The following is a 9,607-nucleotide window of genomic DNA, read 5'->3' on the forward strand; positions in this document are numbered from 1 at the left end:
GGGACACCTGCCGGCATGAGGGTGCCCAGGCCCCACTTCCTCAGTGCCCTCTGCTACAGGAGAGCTGGGGGTCCCGAGCAAGGTGTCAGGGTCCCGGGACTCACTTCCTGGCAGGTAGCCCCTGCAGCAGTCCTGGAAGCCAATGATGACGTCCGTGATCTTCAGGTCCCGCTCCTCCTCCAGGTGGGCCAGCATGCTGGCCTGGAAGAAAACCTTGCTCTGGCCAATGTGGTATACATTGCTGCAGAGCTGCAGAGCTTCGATCCAGAGGATGAGAGCTGGCTGCTGACCATGGGGCCACCATGGAGCCCTGGAGCAAGGCCAAGGCTAGGGGAGGGGCCAGGAGCGGGGGTTGGCCCTGATGATCAGTGGGCAGCCTCCTCCTGGTGAAGGCAGAGTGGGGGTAGGGGGTTGCCAAGAGGGGGCAGGTAGGGGCCAGCAAGGGGCAGGTAAAGAGTCAGACTTGCAGAGAAATGCAGAAACTCAGCCCTGAAGGACCTCACCTGTGGACGTCTCTGCCCACATGCATTTCTCAGAAAGGTGGCAGTGGACATGGGGGCTCAGGTAACATTGCTTTAGGTGACTAGAGAAACAGGATTGCTTTTTTAAAAGAGGCAGTTCAAAGTCAAGAGTGACCTAACATACTTAGGAGCCAGAGGAGCAAAGTGCAGGCGGATAAGCGTTGCCAGACCTGATGTGGAAGCAGAGGGCGAGAACCACACGAGGCATGTGAATAACACTGTGTCAAGAGAAGGGTTCCCCATCAATGGGGATGCAAAGGGCAGCCTTGTTCATCAAAGAAAGGGAAACAGCTTATCCGAGATCTCAGAGATATAAAGAAAAATAGAAGCCCAGATCTGACTCTAAAGTTGGGATCTTCACCATCCTGATTTATGTCCAAGGGGAAGGGGGTGGGAGGGGGGCTGAAACACCGAGGTCCAAGTTCTCCCTCCCCGTAAGGGCCTGCTTCCCTAGGATAGAGGTCATGGGGCACCCTGGACCCTGGAGAGCCTGTGGAAGGACAGGTGGAGCGAAGGGTATGATTCTATCAGAAGAGCACTTGGCCATTTGCAATTCATTTACTTTTTTATCATGTGATTCTTCTGAAGAGGGGCAGAGTTACTATTTTATTATGTAGATAGGGAAACAGGCAAAGGCAGGGACGCGACTTCTTCCAGATCACACAAGTCAGCGAAAGAAGTAAGGCTCAAAAATCATTTCAGACAAGCTCCTGACAAGCAGACTCTCCTGCAGGCAACAACCACACACTCTAGTCCTGGTACAAAGTACAAAACACAAAAGTGCAGAGTGCAGAACCGCCACGTGAGGGCTCAGGAGAAGCAGAACAGGAAGACTTTGAGGAGAGTCAACATAGATTGAATGATGGGCAAAGGATGAGACAGTCATTTTTTGTGGATTTCCCTTGAAGGCAGCTGCAGTTCTTGGATGGATAGAAGTGACTGAGATTCTGATAAGTCTGCTACCCTTCTGGCCTGAAAAAACCCCAAGGACAGAGCCCAGAATTGCCAGCAATCCTCAGCCTTCCCCAGCATCAGGCTCTTTTCCAGTGACTCGCCTCTTCACATCAGGTGGCCAAAACATTCATTCCGCAAGGACCCCATGAACATGAACAGTCTGAACCGTATGATAAGGTGGTGCACTTACTGTCGCGTGTGGGGTGCTTGGACCCAGAACAGGGTGAGGAGAGTCATTTTGTTGGTCGGAGAAGAGGGCACGTGTGCATCCACGAAGCACTCAGTCTGGAGCCTCTTGACCTGAGACTTTCCCCTCAGGGTCCAGGTCCTTATTACCCGTTCATCCTTCTCATCCTTCAGCCTGACCTACTGGTCCCAGAATACAGTCTCCCAAGCCAAGCTCTCCTGTGTCCTGGGATTTTGACTCTGAGATTCTAGGTGCCAGGACCTAAGCCCCGCTGCTGGCAAGGGCCTCAGGGGACAGACCGTGAGCTCCTGGAGGGGCCCAGACTTGCTTCCTGTCCTTTCTGAACTGTGCAGGTTTGGGGGCTTCTTTCCTTTCTCTGACCTGCCCCGGTTCCCTCCAGTGGGCCCTCTTCTGTGCTCACTTAGCCAGACGCAGTTTCTGTTGCTCAGAACCACAGGAATCTCACCTGAGACAGGGGTCACGATGGGATGGGAGCCTGTTAGGTGCTCACATGCTCCACAAGGAAACAGAGAGTTGGTGCCCCATGGAGCAGGCCCATGGGGGTGAGAGCAACACCCAGATGCTCCCCTTTCCTCCCTGGACTGGAGGAGCCTGAGGCCATTCCATGAAGGCTCCTCAGAAGATCGTGGCAGGTGCAAGCCCAGATGGGTGACCAGGTCAGAGCATGGCCTTGTATGGGCCTTCCCTCCTTCCTGCCCACTCTCCCCAGCCCCTCAGTCCTGCCTCCCGGGATGGAGTGAGCCTGGTGTCCACCTCTGCCTTCGAGGGACCACAGGCTCCAACAGAATACTTTGGGCTGCCTGTTTTATTGAATGCAAGTCCATATTCCCAACACACAGTGAGGTCAAACAATACCAAAATGTTGGAGTTTGGAACCGAAGAAGATTCATTGCAGGGCCATGCAAAGAAACGGGTGGCTCGTGCCTTAAAAATCCCAAGCTCCCCAAAGCTCTCAGCAAAGCCCTTTTATGAGAAAGGTAAGCGAGGGGCCTGGTTAGTTGTTGCAACCTTCTTGGTGTCAGAGCCTTTTCTTGATGTCAGGTCATGATATTCCTGTGAACCTCCAGCAAAACAAATTATTCTCTTTTATGATAAGAAATAGCAAGGTCCCAAAGCTCAGTCTTCACCCTCTGAGGTCCAGGCTCTGGCCAAGAGGAGAGGGGAGGCTCCTGCAGGAGTCCTGGTGAAACATGAAGGCAGCCTGGGTGAGGTGTGTGCTCTCTCTCTGCCCCTCTGTTTACAGCTGACCCTCTCTCACACCTACACACAAGCCCTCTGCTGTCAATCATCCTTGGGTGCCCCATGTCCATCCTGGTCCCTGGGGCTGGAGGAGAAGTATCCCCATACTCAGCCCAAGTCAGATGACACGGGCACCCCCGTGTGTCCCATGGGGCCTGGGGGCTCCAGGGTCTGAGGGAAACTACTGGATGGGAGCCCAGCAGGCAGGCAGGAGAAGCCATGGAGGACGTGCGCCCTGAGATCCTGGAAGACATGCTCCTGGGGAAGGAGGTCAGGCATCTGGAGCCCAGCTGAGCCCCTCAGTCAATGCAAGGAAGCCTCAGTGAATCAGCTCGTATTTATTGAACCAGAGTCTGGAGAACAAAAGGTGGGGAGAGGCAAAGGAACCTGAAATGTCTTGCCCAGCCCCACCCACAGCTGAAGAAGAAACCGAGGGTCTGAGAGGCTGCCTCTCTTCACCTCAGGCTGGTTGATCACCTTGACACACCACAAAGTTCTGTTGTTGCCTTCTGGTGTCGTTGTTTCTTTCTTTTGTAATTTTTTTTTTTTTTTAAATCAACCTCTGTTTCACACAGCATTTGGAATTTCATAGGAACTTCATTAGTCACTCAGTGTATCCTGGTCCCAAATATCACCTGCATCTCGACAAATGTTCCACCCACTGAGTAGTCATTGCTGCCACCACCACCACCACCACCATCTTCATCAAGAAGTCACTGCCTAACTAAGATAAACCTGCTGGGATCAAAGGTGCATTGATGCTGGAGAAGGAGGGCTAGAGACCACCACCAGGGGGAGACTCTTCTTGCTGGGACAGCAAACCCTGGGGAGGGCGATAGAGGAGCCCAGGCTACTTCTCCTGGATCCCAGCTATGGTTCCTCTTTGACTTTCTTCCATTTTAAAGCCTTTCGTATTCCTGGCCTCTCATGGTTAGTTGCCGTGCAATGAGGGAACTCTGCCCCCAATGTGTTCTTTAGTCCAAAATAAGTGGTTTCTCCCCTCCAATCACTCACTAGTCCCCCTCCTCCTTAGTCTAGGCCCCAGGCTCCTTCCTTCCCTCTCCCCTCTTCCACCTGTATGCATTCCTCCCTGCTGTGCTCAGCTGCGGAAATGCCAGATTCCTAACACCCAGCTCCGTCAGTGTTGTCTCCCCTCCTTTCCCCTCTAACAAGGTGCTCTCAACCTTGGTCTCACGTGTGTCCCTGGTTCCTGCACTGCTCTGGGGGTGGGGGAGTCGGGCCTTACTTCAGCCTCTCATAGGTCTGTATGACCTGCTTAAACTTCTCCTCCAGCTCCTTGGCCGGCTGCCTCAGCTTCTCAGCCAACTCTGTCTTTACCCCCTCATGTAAGTGCATTGACTCTTTTACCAGGAAGCCCACATCCACTACAAGGGAGATTCCTGCAAAGCTTCCAGCAATATCCAGGTCTTTTTGGTCATTGCCAGAGCCATGCCTTTGAAAGCTTCACTCACCTCCTTGCTGGTTTGGACAGAGACTTGCCCAGTGCTGGTGAAGCTTTTAGCATGGGCTGCTGAGAGTTGTCTTTCACCAGCTTTGCAGCATGGACATTGTTCCTAACCCCTTTCATGGATTTGTAGACTCAATGGCACCCCACTCCAGTACTTTGCCTGGAAAATCCCATGGATCTAGGAGCCTGGTAGGCTGCAGTCCATGGGGTCGCTAAGAGTTGGATACGACTGAGCGACTTCCCTTTCACTTTTCATTTTCATGCATTGGAGAAGGAAATGGCAACCCACTCCAGCGTTCTTGCCTGGAGAATCCCAGGGACAGGGGAGCCTGGTGGCTGCCGTCTGTGGGATCACACAGAGTCGTCAGACACGACTGAAGTGACTTAGCAGCAGCACCAGCCGTAGAAAAAGCGATCCCTAGTGCACACAGACATCGAGCTCCCACAGACACCTTTTCTTTGATGCTAGTTGACAACAGCCCACTGGCTTCCATTTCCTCTGATGACCTACTAAAGTGTTCCACGATGCTGGTGGACACAGTGGTCACCGCAGCTGCTGCTCCCAGCCCTAACCCAGTGGTTGAGAACACCACCTGGCCCCTGCTGTCCGGGGTGCCAGAGCCAGGCCAAGGGTGTTCAGAGCATCAGACACAGTGCCGGTAGAACTGGCCACCACCTTGAAGATGGTACAGTCCCTGTGCGACTTGTCAACCCTGTCTGCAGGTGCGTAGAGCTTTATGCTCTCTTCCAGCTCCTTTTTCACTGAGGAAACTCCTTTAAAAACCTCTCCCTGTCTACCAGGTCCTGTTGGAATCTCTCTTGGTCTTCCATAGCCAAGTCTGTCTTCAACTCATTCAGAAATTCATGCAATGCCTCCACTTCTTCCCTGTAACAAGGAACATCAAGGGATTAAGAAAAAGACTTTGCTTGTCTGTAAAATAAGCTCAATGGATCTATTCTGCATAAACCACAGAGATTTTATTATAAATCACAAGGGAAGAATTTTGCAAATGTAAATTATTTTCAACATTAAACACATGTTTGTACCTCATGGATACTCCATTATTCAATCATGAAATAAACAAGCAAAAGCCATTTTAAGATAGTCTTAAGAGAGGTATTTGATAAAGATGCTCAGAGGCAGGTCAACAGCGTCACTTCCAAAGGACTTGTGGGTGGAAAGTCCGCAGAGAAACTAACACAAGTGGGATTGGGGGAGAAAACCTTCATTCAAGGGCCTTAGTGTGCAGTGAGGAGTCAACCTGCTTTTTGCCCTTGGCAACTGGGAAGTGGCCCCTAAGCTCCTGGAATATTCTGGCTGATAGGAGTGTGCTTGACTGCTTGGGCCTTTGGCAACTGGACAGTCTGACAAAGTGACATACAATGGTGGCTTCGGGTCATGTAATATCTGCACTGCCCTCCAGAGGAGCTGGACACTAGGGCATTAGTCTGACCTCTGGGAGTACTCAGAGACAACAGGCCAGGGTATTAGTAATTTGTTTTTAATTTTTTAGCTTGGAAATGGTCACAGTAATAGACAAATAAAGCATCACGATAATAAATAAAAGACAGAGGCCTGGTCCTATTCTCATTCAACATCACAAAAGGGCTTTTGTTGTCGTGCATTTAAAATTCTTTAACTCCGAATTAACTTACTGGCAACTAACAGAAAAGAAAGACTATGACAATACGAAGAGAGGCACAAATTGAGCACTGCAGACCTTGCACGGATAAGCAAAATACACAGTACACATACCCAGAGCTTTCTAGAAATCGCATCCTATGACAGCTCCCCAACTTATTTGATGCTATATTTCAGGCAAAATGAACATTTTAAAAAACATCACGATCTGTTTTGAGCAGGGTGAGCACCCCTGGGGCAGTGCTCTGTGCGCCCTGCTGCACACTGAATCCAGGGCAGTTACTCGTCCTGAGGACAATGGAGGCTTCATGTGTGAAACCCACCCAGACACTGTCTGGGAGCTGATGGCACCTGAATTCCGCTCTGCAATAAACCGTAACTGGAATCCTGACATCCTTCAGTGCCCAGCACCCTGACCTCTCGGGGGTCACCAGCCTAACTCACACCTTACCTGACGACAGCATCACATACCTGCACTCTAAGGCCGTGTGCAACTTTATGGAAACTCTAAAGACTCAAGAGACTTGAGGAAACACCCATCTGAATGGCTGAACCTGAATAAACCGACACTTGCACAGCTGGTGGAGGAAGTGTTTTCCTCTTTGGTGGGGATGTGTGAGGCTCCTCAGAATCCCTCAAATGACACACAGTCGCAGCCACTCACTGTGACCCTGGAGGGCTCCCTGAGCCACACGGCCTTCCACTGTCAGGGTGGCTCCACGTAGACTAGAAGAGGGTCCCAGATGGAGGGAGAAGCCAGGTCCCAGGCAGGGTGTGCAGACACAGTCACCCAGGGCCCTCTAGCCCAGTTTGAGGGGATCCTGTCAGGGAGGGAAGAAATGTTCCCCTCCCACTCAGGGGACCTCTGCCAGGGTCACAGCCCCTTCGGTTTGTGTCCTCGGGGCCCACTCTCCTCACTCTAGTCCTGGTCCTGCTGCCTAAGCCTGCCTACTAGTCCTCCAGCCTGGACCCTCTGCTCCACTCTGACCCCTGGAGGAGGCCTGCCAGGAGGAAGCTAGCCTGAGGTGGGGGGATGATGCACCTGTGTAGGTTACCTGGACAAACGGGCCTCAATCACAAAATTCTCCTGGGTTTTGCCTTAGTGAGCAGGTTTTGCAGCTCTTTGTTGCTTACTCTCTTCTGGATATACTCAGTGGTATCCTCAAAAAAGCTTTTACCCTAGCTGGATAAAAGACTAAGATGAGAAGAAATTATGGTGTAATGTAAATGGTAAATGGTACTGAGCATGAAGTGGTTAAAGTTAATCTTCCTGAGCAGCAGTCACCTGGGGGCACTCGTGATGAATTCACCTGGGGTTATGGGTGGACTGTGTCCAACCGCCCCAATCATATGTTGAAGCCACAGCCTCACCCCCACCTCAATGAGTCTATTTGAAGATAGGGTCTTTAAGGTGGAAATTACAGTGAAATGAGGTCATAAGTGTGGGGCCCTAATCCAAGAAGATTTGTGTCCTTATTTGAAGAGGAAGAGATACCAGCTCACTCTCTCTCTGTCTATCCTGCAGCATGAAGGGTTGTTAATTTTTTTCTTTTTCATATTTTAGTAAGAGTGAAAGGAACCCAGGTCTCATATGGAGGGAAACCAGAGCACAAAATCTGTGTATTTATTGATTGGGGTGTGGGTGAGTGGAGTAAATAATAGAGCACTTGGGTATCTACAGGGGTGTTTGAGATCAGTAGAGCCAGTACCTCCCTGAGGTATCAGACCTGGTAAGCACATGCTTATATATGAGATCCCTGGGCGGGTGTGGTGACACAGCATGGAGGGAGAGGTGATTCTGGGGGAGGGGGAGTTTTCCACCTGCATCTAACACAGTCTAGGTAGAGGGGACAGTTCCACACTCAGCAGGACCTACTGTGTGGCCCAGGCCACAGAGCACATTACATTTCATCCTCATAACAATATAGGGAAATATTCTTCTCATTTTTCAGGTGAGGTCAGATAACTGTGCTCCAGGTCACACAAAGGGGAGGTGACAAAGGCCAGACTGGGGTTCAGTTCAGGGTCTGCTGATCTTTGCAGAGCAGCTGGGCAGGCAGCAGGGTGAGAGTTGGAGGAAACAGCCTCTGTGGTGATGCCCCAGGGTTTGGGAGAACGAGGAGGCTCGGACCAAGAAAGAGGGCAGGAGAAGCTTCAGGGATACTGCGGGACCTCCACTCCCTGCCCTGTCTGGTCTTGGGGCCTCCTTCTGCTGTCCCCTCTGGCTGTGAGCTGTTCTGGCCTCACTTCTGAGTCATGAGCTGGGATCTGGGGGACCACGAGGGAGAAACCGAGGACCTTGCCTGGATGCTTATCCCATACCACACCCCACTCCCCATACCAGCACACACCACTGAGCTCTGGAGCAAGGCCAAGGCTGGGCGAGGAGTCTGGAGTCAGGGTCTGTCCTGCTGCACTGTGAGCAGGCTTTTCCAGGTACAGGGAAAGCAGGACCTGGGGGTATAGTGGAGAAGGGGTTGGGAAGGGAACAAGTTGCGGTCAGCAAAGGGGAAGTAATGAGTTAGACTTGCAGACAAACACAGAACCTCAGCCCTGAAGGAATCTTACATCTGGGTGTCTTTGCTCATGTGCACTTCTACCAACGGTCGCAGTGGACATCGGGGTTCAGGCAGCTTTACCTTAGGGAAATAGAGAAAAGGCTTTTTTTTAAATTTTTTATGTTTAACAGGTAATGTAAAGTCAAAAGTGGGTTTAGCAGCCTTAGGAGACAGAGGAGCTAAGCAGCAGAGGCTGAGCATGGTGCAGCCACAGGCAGGAGAGCTGGCTGGGACTACACGTAGTTTGGAAGCAGGGCTGTGACAGAACAAGTCTCTTATCACCGATTGTCACTGACAGGGAGACCGGGCCCAGCCCAGCTCATCACTCATCTGAGTGTAAACACTTGGTAGATATTCTGTGCAAGCAACACAACTTGCTGAAAAGAAGCAGCTTTAGTGTAAATACTGACCTCTGCAACTTAGTACAACACTGCTCAGTTAGGTTTAAGCCCCAGAAACAAGCCAACAGGAGGCTGTGTGCAGCTGGTGTGAAGGCGGCTCTGTGAATTGCAAGGTACCTTTGAGACATGGGAGCAGCAGCTTAAAACCACCCAGTGCCAGGGACTGCAGAGAAACTAGAAACCACACCAGAGGCCCTGCTGGGAGGGACTCGGGTCCTGGGTGGTGGGCACGTGCGTGCGGCACAGACCCCTGCCAGTCTCTCCCCACGTGGGACAGGACAGCAGGTGGCGACAGACAGCCGCGTGACCTGGGCTCCAGGAAGGCAGGTACACTGGCCCGGACCCAGGACAGCTGTGCTACAGAAACACCACGTGCTGGCTTCACTTCCTCTTGGGACAGGACACCCTGTGTCCTCCTGACCAATCAGCTCAACCTGGATGCAGGAAAGAGGCTGGAAGCACGCAGAGGCCCCTCCCCGGACAGTCCTTCCCAGGCAGGGGACGTGGCCACGTGCCGGGGTCCTGCCCTGGCTGATCCAGGGTATTCGAAGCGGGGACGGCGTCGGCAACCTATTTATTTAAATATTTTATCAAAGATATAAAGAGTAATAGGATG

General features: G+C 51.8%; 1 pseudogene; it reads right to left on the bottom strand.

Annotated features, from left to right (window-relative positions):
- Positions 1-104: 104 nt before the first annotated feature.
- LOC104992596 lies at positions 105-8,486 on the bottom strand (annotated as a pseudogene).
- Positions 8,487-9,607: the final 1,121 nt, after the last annotated feature.

Source organism: Bison bison, unplaced genomic scaffold, assembly GCF_000754665.1.
Source record: "Bison bison bison isolate TAMUID 2011002044 unplaced genomic scaffold, Bison_UMD1.0 scf7180017848592, whole genome shotgun sequence".
Classification (NCBI taxonomy): Eukaryota; Metazoa; Chordata; class Mammalia; order Artiodactyla; family Bovidae; genus Bison; species Bison bison.